Source organism: Channa argus, unplaced genomic scaffold, assembly GCF_033026475.1.
Source record: "Channa argus isolate prfri unplaced genomic scaffold, Channa argus male v1.0 Contig068, whole genome shotgun sequence".
NCBI classification, from domain to species: domain Eukaryota; kingdom Metazoa; phylum Chordata; class Actinopteri; order Anabantiformes; family Channidae; genus Channa; species Channa argus.
In genome coordinates this window covers 144,906-157,861 of record NW_027125287.1, presented here as the reverse complement: position 1 = coordinate 157,861, position 12,956 = coordinate 144,906, and the positions used below count along the sequence as shown (strand labels likewise).

The 12,956-nt window shown below is 45.4% G+C and overlaps 3 non-coding genes across 3 annotated transcripts; all 3 read right to left on the bottom strand.

Annotated features, from left to right (window-relative positions):
- Positions 1 to 1,515: 1,515 nt before the first annotated feature.
- On the bottom strand, positions 1,516 to 1,587 carry trnad-guc (transfer RNA aspartic acid (anticodon GUC)). Its single transcript has one exon. It is a non-coding gene; the product is annotated as a tRNA-Asp (tRNA).
- A 2,576-nt stretch (positions 1,588 to 4,163) lies between these two features.
- On the bottom strand, positions 4,164 to 4,235 carry trnad-guc (transfer RNA aspartic acid (anticodon GUC)). Its single transcript has one exon. It is a non-coding gene; the product is annotated as a tRNA-Asp (tRNA).
- An 8,365-nt stretch (positions 4,236 to 12,600) lies between these two features.
- trnaf-gaa (transfer RNA phenylalanine (anticodon GAA)) lies at positions 12,601 to 12,673 on the bottom strand. The gene has a single exon. It is a non-coding gene; the product is annotated as a tRNA-Phe (tRNA).
- Between the last annotated feature and the right edge of the window lie 283 nt (positions 12,674 to 12,956).

The window sequence follows — 12,956 nt, the reverse complement described above, 5'->3', positions numbered from 1 at the left end:
GTACACTAGGATTTTGGAAAGCCCCTTAGAGTCGACCTTGCACGATAATGTGTCGCTTTGTGGTTAGATGCTACCCTCTGAAAGTAATACCCTACGTGGCTAAATTCTGTAGTGTAGTGGATATCACCTTGGCCTAACATGCATAAAGGTCCCTCGTTCGAAATCAGGCAAAAACCCTTTTGCTATCCATTATCATGTGCACAGTCAGTCTGGGTGGATTGCCTTGTAAAAGGGGTTGTCTCAGCTCTAACAATTAGAAAAGCAACACTTTTGGTTTTAGTACTACAAAGTTCGATAAAGATCCTTTCATCCCAAAACCCCTGAGGAGTAAACTTCCACGACCGTGGTATTCTTCTTGCTGGGAAGCTACGCTCTGAAGTAGCTCGTCAAAGTCGCCGATTTCTGTGGTGTAGCGGTTATCAAGTTCGCCTCACACGTGAAAGGTCCCTGGCCTGAAACCAGGCAGAAACACAATTGTTGTTATTTAAAGATGACATTAACACTCAAGGTGTGTCAGTGGGTTGACTAATGGTCGTCGTCGTTCAATTTCAGTTTTGAGTTACCTGTTGAGGAGTTCCTTTCCTGCAATTGCATGCCCTCTTCTTGGTGCACGCGATATGGCAAACAGCATGTGCAAATTGGTCAAAGAAATCGAAAAGGGTTATGCGAGACTACAGAAGAAAGTTAAGAACCAATTTCTAAACAGCTTCCGTTTGGACAAAGCCACCACATACTATTAATCGAAATAGAGACTTTCTCCAATGAAAAATAGCTGCACTTGCAGCAGCAGCCCTAGGATGTCAATTACAACAGGCGGAGATCCTGTACACTATACTAACGAGGACTGGAACAGCACTGGCCCCGGCCATGCCCCTGGTGTAGTTACGCTGTTCTGATGCCATTACTTTTAATCGCTCAAGGTTGGACAAAAATGCATCACTTGTCAAATTACGCCCCTACGTTCTCCGGCAATCTGCATTTGAAAAGGAACGTTACCTACGGGCCTGAATGTGAAAGCCTGCTTTTGCCTACGCTCTGAAGTAGCTCGTCAAAGTCGCCGGTATCTGTGGTGTAGCGGTTATCAAGTTCGCCTCACACGTGAAAGGTCCCTGGCCTGAAATCAGGCAGAAACACAATTGTTGTTATTTTAAAATGACATTTACACTCAAGCTGTGTCAGTGGGTTGACTAAGTTCTTACACATGCTTGCTCCGTAAAACAACCTGAAATCACAGAATGGCACACATAGAGACTACCTTCCAAACCGTCTTAAGTACAAAAACAAAAGGTAAGGGGACTCTTGGCATCGTACGCAAGACAGAGGTGGTGTAATGCCAAAACCCGGGATCAAACCAGGGACCTTTAAATCTTCAGTCTAACGCTCTCCCAACTGAGCTATTTTGGCACAACACCCGATGACTTCTTCTGGCCATCATTTGGAAATGCAAGCCTCCTCAACCAAGCCGAAGACGTATTGCGGGAAATTTCAACTGTCCGGGACAAAGGCAAAAAGACTCTCCCCGTCGGGGAATCGAACCCCGGTCTTCCGCGTGACAGGCGGAGATACTGTCCACTATACTAACGAGGACTGGAAAAGCACTGCTCGTTTGCAGTCACGCCAGAGTAGTCGCTGGACAAAGGCTGTGTGCCTTTGACTGAGCGCACCATTACTGGCTAAAGTTGCAATGGTCGTCGTTCAATTTCAGTTTTCAGTTACCTGTTGAGGAGTTCCTTTCCTGCAATTGCATGCCCTCTTTTTGGTGCACGCGATATGGCAAACAGCATGTGCAAATTGGTTAAAGAAATCGAAAAAGGCAAGCAGCAAGTGCAAATTGGTCAAAGAAATCGAAAAGGGTTATGTGAGACTACAGAAGAAAGTTAAGAACCAATTTCTAAACAGCCTCACTTTGGACAAAGCCACCACATACTATTAATTGAAATAGAGACTTTCTCCCATGAAAAATAGCTGCACTTGCAGCAGCAGCCCTAGGATGTCAATTACAACAGGCGGAGATACTGTCCACTATACTAATGAAGACTGGAACAGCACTGCCCCCGGCCATGCCCCTGGTGTAGTTACGCCGTGCTGATGCCATTACTTTTACTCGCTCAAGGTTGGACAAAAAAGCATCACTTGTCAAATTACGCCCCTACGTTCTCCGGCAATCTGCATTTGAAAAGGAACGTTACCTACGGGCCTGAATGTGAAAACCTGCTTTTGCCTGTTAGATCTTTTGCAGTCACTCCAGAGTAGTCGCCGAAAAAAGGCTGTGTTTTTGACAGAACGGACGATTACTGGCTAAAGTTGCAATGGTCGTTATTCAATTTCAGTTTTGAGTATCTGTTGACTACAATTGCGCGCCCTCTTTTTGTTGGACGCGATATGGCAAACAGCATGTGCAAATTGGTCAAAGAAATCAAAAAGGGTTTTGCGAGACTACAGAAGATTGTTAAGAACCAATTTCTAAACAGCCTTTGTTTCTCCCATGAAAAACAGCTGCACTGAAGCAGCAGCCCTAGGATGTCAATTACCACAGCTTCAATCCCCTCTCCACGCTACACTGGCTTAGCATTGGACCGATCAGCCTCCACATATGAGCATGGTCCCCATTAAGCTGAGAAAGTACCTATTGTGCACTAGGATTTTGGAAAGCCCCTTAGAGTCGACCTTGCACGATAATGTGTCGCTTTGTGGTTAGATGCTACCCTCTGAAAGTAATGCCCTACGTGGCTAAATTCTGTAGTGTAGTGGATATCACCTTGGCCTAACATGCATAAAGGTCCCTCGTTCGAAATCAGGCAGAAACCCTTTTGCTATCCATTATCATGTGCACAGTCAGTCTGGGTGGATTGCCTTGTAAAAGGGGTTGTCTCAGCTCTAACAATTAGAAAGGCAACACTTTTGGTTTTAGTACTACAAAGTTCGATAAAGATCCTTTCATCCCAAAACCCCTGAGGAGTAAACTTCCACGACCGTGGTATTCTTCTTGCTGGGAAGCTACGCTCTGAAGTAGCTCGTCAAAGTCGCCGATTTCTGTGGTGTAGCGGTTATCAAGTTCGCCTCACACGTGAAAGGTCCCTGGCCTGAAACCAGGCAGAAACACAATTGTTGTTATTTTAAGATGACATTCACACTCAAGCTGTGTCAGTGGGTTGACTAAGTTCTTACACATGCTTGCAATGGTCGTCGTTCAATTTCAGTTTTGAGTTACCTGTTGAGGAGTTCCTTTTCTGCAATTGCATGCCCTCTTCTTGGTGCACGCGATATGGCAAACAGCATGTGCAAATTGGTCAAAGAAATTGAAAAGGGTTATGCGAGACTACAGACGAAAGTTATAAACCAATTTCTAAACAGCCTCAGTTTGGACAAAGCCACCACATACTATTAATCGAAATAGAGACTTTCTCCAATGAAAAATAGCTGCACTTGCAGCAGCAGCCCTAGGATGTCAATTACAACAGGCGGAGATCCTGTCCGCTATACTAACGAGGACTGGAACAGCACTGGCCCCGGCCATGCCCCTGGTGTAGTTACGCCGTTCTGATGCCATTAGTTTTACTCGCACAAGGTTGGATAAAAATGCATCACTTGTCAAATTACGCCCCTACGTTCTCCGGCAATCTGCATTTGAAAAGGAACGTTACCTACGGGCGTGAATGTGAAAGCCTGCTTTTGCCTACGCTCTGAAGTAGCCCGTCAAAGTCGCCGGTATCTGTGGTGTAGCGGTTATCAAGTTCGCCTCACACGTGAAAGGTCCCTAGCCTGAAATCAGGCAGAAACACAATTGTTGTTATTTTAAGATGACATTCACACTCAAGCTGTGTCAGTGGGTTGACTAAGTTCTTACACATGCTTGCTCCGTAAAACAACCTGAAATCACAGAATGGCACACATAGAGACTACCTTCCAAACCGTCTTAAGTACAAAAACAAAAGGTTAGGGGACTCTTGGCATCGTACGCAAGACAGAGGTGGTGTAATGCCAAAACCCAGGATCAAACCAGGGACCTTTAAATCTTCAGTCTAACGCTCTCCCAACTGAGCTATTTAGGCACAACAACCGATGACTTCTTCTGGCCATCGCTTGCAAATGCAAGCCTCCTCAACCAAGCCAAAGACGTATTGCGGGAAATTTCAACTGTCCGGGACAAAGGCAAAAAGACTCTCCCCGTCGGGGAATCGAACCCCGGTCTTCCACGTGACAGGCGGAGATACTGTCCACTATACTAACGAGGACTGGAAAAGCACTGCTCGTTTGCAGTCTCGCCAGAGTAGTCGATGGACAAAGGCTGTGTGCCTTTGACTAAGCGGACCATTACTGGCTAAAGTTGCAATGGTCAGCGTTCAATTTCAGTTTTGAGTACCTGTTGAGGAGTCCCTTTCCTGCAATTGCATGCCCTCTTCTTGGTGCACGCGATATGGCAAACAGCATGTGCAAATTGGTTAAAGAAATCGAAAAAGGCAAGCAGCAAGTGCAAATTGGTCAAAGAAATCGAAAAGGGTTATGCGAGACTACAGAAGAAAGTTAAGAACCAATTTCTAAACAGCCTCACTTTGGACAAAGCCACCACATACTATTAATTGAAATAGAGACTTTCTCCCATGAAAAATAGCTGCACTTGCAGCAGCAGCCCTAGGATGTCAATTACAACAGGCGGAGATACTGTCCACTATACTAATGAAGACTGGAACAGCACTGCCCCCAGCCATGCCCCTGGTGTAGTTACGCCGTGCTGATGCCATTACTTTTACTCGCTCAAGGTTGGACAAAAAAGCATCACTTGTCAAATTACGCCCCTACGTTCTCCGGCAATCTGCATTTGAAAAGGAACATTACCTACGGGCCTGAATGTGAAAACCTGCTTTTGCCTGTTAGATCTTTTGCAGTCACTCCAGAGTAGTCGCCGAAAAAAGGCTGTGTCTTTGACAGAGCGGACGATTACTGGCTAAAGTTGCAATGGTCGTTATTCAATTTCAGTTTTGAGTATCTGTTGACTACAATTGCGCGCCCTCTTTTTGTTGGACGCGATATGGCAAACAGCATGTGCAAATTGGTCAAAGAAATCAAAAAGGGTTTTGCGAGACTACAGAAGATTGTTAAGAACCAATTTCTAAACAGCCTTTGTTTCTCCCATGAAAAACAGCTGCACTGAAGCAGCAGCCCTAGGATGTCAATTACCACAGCTTCAATCCCCTCTCCACGCTACACTGGCTTAGCATTGGACCGATCAGCCTCCACATATGAGCATGGTCCCCATTAAGCTGACAAAGTACCTATTGTGCACTAAGATTTTGGAAAGCCCCTTAGAGTCGACCTTGCACGATAATGTGTCGCTTTGTGGTTAGATGCTACCCTCTGAAAGTAATACCCTACGTGGCTAAATTCTGTAGTGTAGTGGATATCACCTTGGCCTAACATGCATAAAGGTCCCTCGTTCAAAATCAGGCAGAAACCCTTTTGCTATCCATTATCATGTGCACAGTCAGTCTGGGTGGATTGCCTTGTAAAAGGGGTTGTCTCAGCTCTAACAATTAGAAAGGCAACACTTTTGGTTTTAGTACTACAAAGTTCGATAAAGATCCTTTCATCCCAAAACCCCTGAGGAGTAAACTTCCACGACCGTGTTATTCTTCTTGCTGGGAAGCTACGCTCTGAAGTAGCTCGTCAAAGTCGCCGATTTCTGTGGTGTAGCGGTTATCAAGTTCGCCTCACAGGTGAAAGGTCCCTGGCCTGAAACCAGGCAGAAACACAATTGTTGTTATTTTAAGATGACATTCACACTCAAGCTGTGTCAGTGGGTTGACTAAGTTCTTACACATGCTTGCAATGGTCGTCGTTCAATTTCAGTTTTGAGTTACCTGTTGAGGAGTTCCTTTTCTGCAATTGCATGCCCTCTTCTTGGTGCACGCGATATGGCAAACAGCATGTGCAAATTGGTCAAAGAAATTGAAAAGGGTTATGCGAGACTACAGAAGAAAGTTAAGAACCAATTTCTAAACAGCCTCAGTTTGGACAAAGCCACCACATACTATTAATCGAAATAGAGACTTTCTCCAATGAAAAATAGCTGCACTTGCAGCAGCAGCCCTAGGATGTCAATTACAACAGGCGGAGATCCTGTCCGCTATACTAACGAGGACTGGAACAGCACTGGCCCCGGCCATGCCCCTGGTGTAGTTACGCCGTTCTGATGCCATTAGTTTTACTCGCACAAGGTTGGATAAAAATGCATCACTTGTCAAATTACGCCCCTACGTTCTCCGGCAATCTGCATTTGAAAAGGAACGTTACCTACGGGCGTGAATGTGAAAGCCTGCTTTTGCCTACGCTCTGAAGTAGCCCGTCAAAGTCGCCGGTATCTGTGGTGTAGCGGTTATCAAGTTCGCCTCACACGTGAAAGGTCCCTAGCCTGAAATCAGGCAGAAACACAATTGTTGTTATTTTAAGATGACATTCACACTCAAGCTGTGTCAGTGGGTTGACTAAGTTCTTACACATGCTTGCTCCGTAAAACAACCTGAAATCACAGAATGGCACACATAGAGACTACCTTCCGAACCGTCTTAAGTACAAAAACAAAAGTTTAGGGGCCTCTTGGCATCGTACGCAAGACAGAGGTGGTGTAATGCCGAAACCCGGGATCGAACCAGGGACTTTTAGACCTTCAGTCTAACACTCTCCCAACTGAGCTATTTCGGCACAACAACCGACGACTTCTTCTGGCCATCATTTGCAAATGCAAGCCTCCTCACCTAAGCAGAAGACGCATTGCGGGAAATTTCAATTGTCCGGGAGAAAGGCAAAAAGACTCTCCCCATCCGGTAATCGAACCCCGGTCTTCCGCATGACAGGCGGAGATACTGTCCACTATACTAACGAGGACTGGAAACGCACTGCTCGTTTGCAGTCACGCCAGAGTAGTCGCTGGACAAAGGCTGTGTGCCTTTGACTAAGCGGACCATTACTGGCTAAAGTTGCAATGGTCGTCGTTCAATTTCAGTTTTGAGTACCTGTTGAGGAGTCCCTTTCCTGCAATTGCATGCCCTCTTCTTGGTGCACGCGATATGGCAAACAGCATGTGCAAATTGGTCAAAGAAATCGAAAAGGGCAAGCAGCAAGTGCAAATTGGTCAAAGAAATCGAAAAGGGTTATGCGAGACTACAGAAGAAAGTTAAGAACCAATTTCTAAACAGCCTCAGTTTGGACAAAGCCACCACATACTATTAATCGAAATAGAGACTTTCTCCCATGAAAAATAGCTGCACTTGCAGCAGCAGCCCTAGGATGTCAATTACAACAGGCGGAGATACTGTCCACTATAATAACGAGGACTGGAACAGCACTGCCCCCGACCATGCCCCTGGTGTACTTACGCCGTTCTGATGCCATTACTTTTACTCGCTCAAGGTTGGACAAAAAAGCATCAATTGTCAAATTACGCCCCTACGTTCTCCGGCAATCTGCATTTGAAAAGGAACGTTACCTACGGGCCTGAATGTGAAAGCCTGCTTTTGCCTGTTAGATCTTTTGCAGTCACTCCAGGGTAGTCGCCGAAAAAAGGCTGTGTCTTTGACAGAGCGGACGATTACTGGCTAAAGTTGCAATGGTCGTTATTCAATTTCAGTTTTGAGTACCTGTTGAGGAGTTCCTTTCCTGCAATTGGATGCCCTATTCTTGGTGCACGCAATATGGCAAACAGTATGTGTAAATTGGTCAAAGAAATCGAAAAGGGCAAGCAGCAAGTGCAAATTGGTCAAAGAAATCGAAAAGGGTTATGCGAGATTACAGAAGAAAGTTAAGAACCAATTTCTAAACAGCCTCAGCTTGGACAAAGCCACCACATACTATTAATTGAAATAGAGACTTTCTCCCATGAAAAATAGCTGCACTTGCAGCAGCAGCCCTAGGATGTCAATTACAACAGGCGGAGATACTGTCCACTATACTAATGAGGACTGGAACAGCACTGCCCCCGGCCATGCCCCTGGTGTAATTACGCCGTTCTGATGCCATTACTTTTACTCGCTCAAGGTTGGACAAAAAAGCATCACTTGTCAAATTACGCCCCTACGTTCTCCGGCAATCTGCATTTGAAAAGGAACGTTACCTACGGGCCTGAATGTGAAAGCCTGCTTTTGCCTGTTAGATCTTTTGCAGTCACTCCAGATTAGTCGCCGAAAAAAGGCTGTGTCTTTAACAGAGCGGACGATTACTGGCTAAAGTTGCAATGGTCGTTATTCAATTTCAGTTTTGAGTATCTGTTGACTACAATTGCGCGCCCTCTTCTTGTTGGACGCGATATGGCAAACAGCATGTGCAAATTGGTCAAAGAAATCAAAAAGGGTTTTGCGAGACTACAGAAGATTGTTAAGAACCAATTTCTAAACAGCCTTTGTTTCTCCCATGAAAAACAGCTGCACTGAAGCAGCAGCCCCAGGATGTCAATTACCACAGCTTCAATCCCCTCTCCACGCTACACTGGCTTAGCATTGGACCGATCAGCCTCCACATATGAGCATGGTCCCCATTAAGCTGAGAAAGTACCTATTGTGCACTAGGATTTTTGAAAGCCCCTTAGAGTCGACCTTGCACGATAATGTGTCGCTTTGTGGTTAGATGCTACCCTCTGAAAGTAATACCCTACGTGGCTAAATTCTGTAGTGTAGTGGATATCACCTTGGCCTAACATGCATAAAGGTCCCTCGTTCGAAATCAGGCAGAAACCCTTTTGCTATCCATTATCATGTGCACAGTCAGTCTGGGTGGATTGCCTTGTAAAAGGGGTTGTCTCAGCTCTAACAATTAGAAAGGCAACACTTTTGGTTTTAGTACTACAAAGTTCGATAAAGATCCTTTCATCCCAAAACCCCTGAGGAGTAAACTTCCACGACCGTGTTATTCTTCTTGCTGGGAAGCTACGCTCTGAAGTAGCTCGTCAAAGTCGCCGATTTCTGTGGTGTAGCGGTTATCAAGTTCGCCTCACAGGTGAAAGGTCCCTGGCCTGAAACCAGGCAGAAACACAATTGTTGTTATTTTAAGATGACATTCACACTCAAGCTGTGTCAGTGGGTTGACTAAGTTCTTACACATGCTTGCAATGGTCGTCGTTCAATTTCAGTTTTGAGTTACCTGTTGAGGAGTTCCTTTCCTGCAATTGCATGCCCTCTTCTTGGTGCACGCGATATGGCAAACAGCATGTGCAAATTGGTCAAAGAAATTGAAAAGGGTTATGCGAGACTACAGAAGAAAGTTAAGAACCAATTTCTAAACAGCCTCAGTTTGGACAAAGCCACCACATACTATTAATCGAAATAGAGACTTTCTCCAATGAAAAATAGCTGCACTTGCAGCAGCAGCCCTAGGATGTCAATTACAACAGGCGGAGATCCTGTCCGCTATACTAACGAGGACTGGAACAGCACTGGCCCCGGCCATGCCCCTGGTGTAGTTACGCCGTTCTGATGCCATTACTTTTACTCGCTCAAGGTTGGACAAAAAAGCATCACTTGTCAAATTACGCCCCTACGTTCTCCGGCAATCTGCATTTGAAATGGAACGTTACCTACGGGCCTGAATGTGAAAGCCTGCTTTTGCCTGTTAGATCTTTTGCAGTCACTCCAGAGTAGTCGCCGAAAAAAGGCTGTGTCTTTGACAGAGCGGACGATTACTGGCTAAAGTTGCAATGGTCGTTATTCAATTTCAGTTTGTAGTACCTGTTGAGGAGTTCCTTTCCTGCAATTGCATGCCCTATTCTTGGTGCACGCAATATGGCAAACAGCATGTGCAAATTGGTCAAAGAAATCAAAAAGGGTAAGCAGCAAGTGCAAATTGGTCAAAAAAATCGAAAAGGGTTATGCGAGACTACAGAAGAAAGTTAAGAACCAATTTCTAAACAGCCTCAGTTTGGACAAAGCCACCAGATACTTTTAATCGAAATAGAGACTTTCTCCCATGAAAAATAGCTGCACTTGCAGCAGCAGTCCTAGGATGTCAATTGCAAAAGGCGGAGATCCTGTCCACTATACTAACGAGGAGTGGAACAGCACTGGCCCCGGCCATACCCCTGGTGTAGTTACGCTGTTCTGATGCTATTACTTTTAATCGCTCAAGGTTGGACAAAAAAGCATCACTTGTCAAATTACGCCCCTACGTTCTCCGGCAATCTGCATTTGAAAAGGAACGTTACCTACGGGCCTGAATGTGAAAGCCTGCTTTTGCCTGTTAGATCTTTTGCAGTCACTCCAGATTAGTCGCCGAAAAAAGGCTGTGTCTTTAACAGAGCGGACGATTACTGGCTAAAGTTGCAATGGTCGTTATTCAATTTCAGTTTTGAGTATCTGTTGACTACAATTGCGCGACCTCTTCTTGTTGGACGCGATATGGCAAACAGCATGTGCAAATTGGTCAAAGAAATCAAAAAGGGTTTTGCGAGACTACAGAAGATTGTTAAGAACCAATTTCTAAACAGCCTTTGTTTCTCCCATGAAAAACAGCTGCACTGAAGCACCAGCCCTAGGATGTCAATTACCACAGCTTCAATCCCCTCTCCACGCTACACTGGCTTATCATTGGACCGATCAGCCTCCACATATGAGCATGGTCCCCATTAAGCTGAGAAAGTACCTATTGTGCACTAGGATTTTGGAAAGCCCCTTAGAGTCGACCTTGCACGATAATGTGTCGCTTTGTGGTTAGATGCTACCCTCTGAAAGTAATACCCTACGTGGCTAAATTCTGTAGTGTAGTGGATATCACCTTGGCCTAACATGCATAAAGGTCCCTCGTTCGAAATCAGGCAGAAACCCTTTTGCTATCCATTATCATGTGCACAGTCAGTCTGGGTGGATTGCCTTGTAAAAGAGGTTGTCTCAGCTCTAACAATTAGAAAGGCAACACTTTTGGTTTTAGTACTACAAAGTTCGATAAAGATCCTTTCATCCCAAAACCCCTGAGGAGTAAACTTCCACGACCGTGGTATTCTTCTTGCTGGGAAGCTACGCTCTGAAGTAGCTCGTCAAAGTCGCCGATTTCTGTGGTGTAGCGGTTATCAAGTTCGCCTCACACGTGAAAGGTCCCTGGCCTGAAACCAGGCAGAAACACAATTGTTGTTATTTAAAGATGACATTACCACTCAAGCTGTGTCAGTGGGTTGGCTAAGTTCTTACACATGCTTGCAATGGTCGTCGTTCAATTTCAGTTTTGAGTTACCTGTTGAGGAGTTCCTTTCCTGCAATTGCATGCCCTCTTCTTGGTGCACGCGATATGGCAAACAGCATGTGCAAATTGGTCAAAGAAATCGAAAAGGGTTATGCGAGACTACAGAAGAAAGTTAAGAACCAATTTCTAAACAGCCTCAGTTTGGACAAAGCCACCACATACTATTAATCGAAATAGAGACTTTCTCCCATGAAAAATAGCTGCACTTGCAGCAGCAGCCCTAGGATGTCAATTACAACAGGCGGAGATACTGTCCACTATACTAACGAGGACTGGAACAGCACTGCCCCCGACCATGCCCCTGGTGTAGTTACGCCGTTCTGATGCCATTACTTTTACTCGCTCAAGGTTGGACAAAAAAGCATCACTTGTCAAATTACGCCCCTACGTTCTCCGGCAATCTGCATTTGAAAAGGAACGTTACCTACGGGCCTGAATGTGAAAGCCTGCTTTTGCCTGTTAGATCTTTTGCAGTCACTCCAGAGTAGTCGCCGAAAAAAGGCTGTGTCTTTGACAGAGCGGACGATTACTGGCTAAAGTTGCAATGGTCGTTATTCAATTTCAGTTTTGAGTACCTGTTGAGGAGTTCCTTTCCTGCAATTGGATGCCCTATTCTTGGTGCACGCAATATGGCAAACAGCATGTGCAAATTGGTCAAAGAAATCGAAAAGGGCAAGCAGCAAGTGCAAATTGGTCAAAGAAATCGAAAAGGGTTATGCGAGATTACAGAAGAAAGTTAAGAACCAATTTCTAAACAGCCTCAGCTTGGACAAAGCCACAACATACTATTAATTGAAATAGAGACTTTCTCCCATGAAAAATAGCTGCACTTGCAGCAGCAGCCCTAGGATGTCCATTACAACAGGCGGAGATACTGTCCACTATACTAATGAGGACTGGAACAGCACTGGCCCCGGCCATGCCCCTGGTGTAGTTACGCCGTTCTGATGCCATTAGTTTTACTCGCACAAGGTTGGATAAAAATGCATCACTTGTCAAATTACGCCCCTACGTTCTCCGGCAATCTGCATTTGAAAAGGAACGTTACCTACGGGCCTGAATGTGAAAGCCTGCTTTTGCCTACGCTCTGAAGTAGCCCGTCAAAGTCGCCGGTATCTGTGGTGTAGCGGTTATCAAGTTCGCCTCACACGTGAAAGGTCCCTAGCCTGAAATCAGGCAGAAACACAATTGTTGTTATTTTAAGATGACATTCACACTCAAGCTGTGTCAGTGGGTTGACTAAGTTCTTACACATGCTTGCTCCGTAAAACAACCTGAAATCACAGAATGGCACACATAGAGACTACCTTCCGAACCGTCTTAAGTACAAAAACAAAAGTTTAGGGGCCTCTTGGCATCGTAAGCCGGACAGAGGTGGTGTAATGCCGAAACCCGGGATCGAACCAGGGACCTTCAGATCTTCAGTCTAACGCTCTCCCAATTGAGCTATTTCGGCACAACAACCGATGACTTCTTCTGGCCATCATTTGCAAATGCAAGCCTCCTCAACCAAGCCAAAGACGTATTGCGGGAAATTTCAACTGTCCGGGACAAAGGCAAAAAGACTCTCCCCGTCGGGGAATCGAACCCTGGTCTTCCGCGTGACAGGCGGAGATACTGTCCACTATACTAACGAGGACTGGAAAAGCACTGCTCGTTTGCAGTCTCGCCAGAGTAGTCGCTGGACAAAGGCTGTGTGCCTTTGACTGAGCGGACCATTACTGGCTAAAGTTGCAATG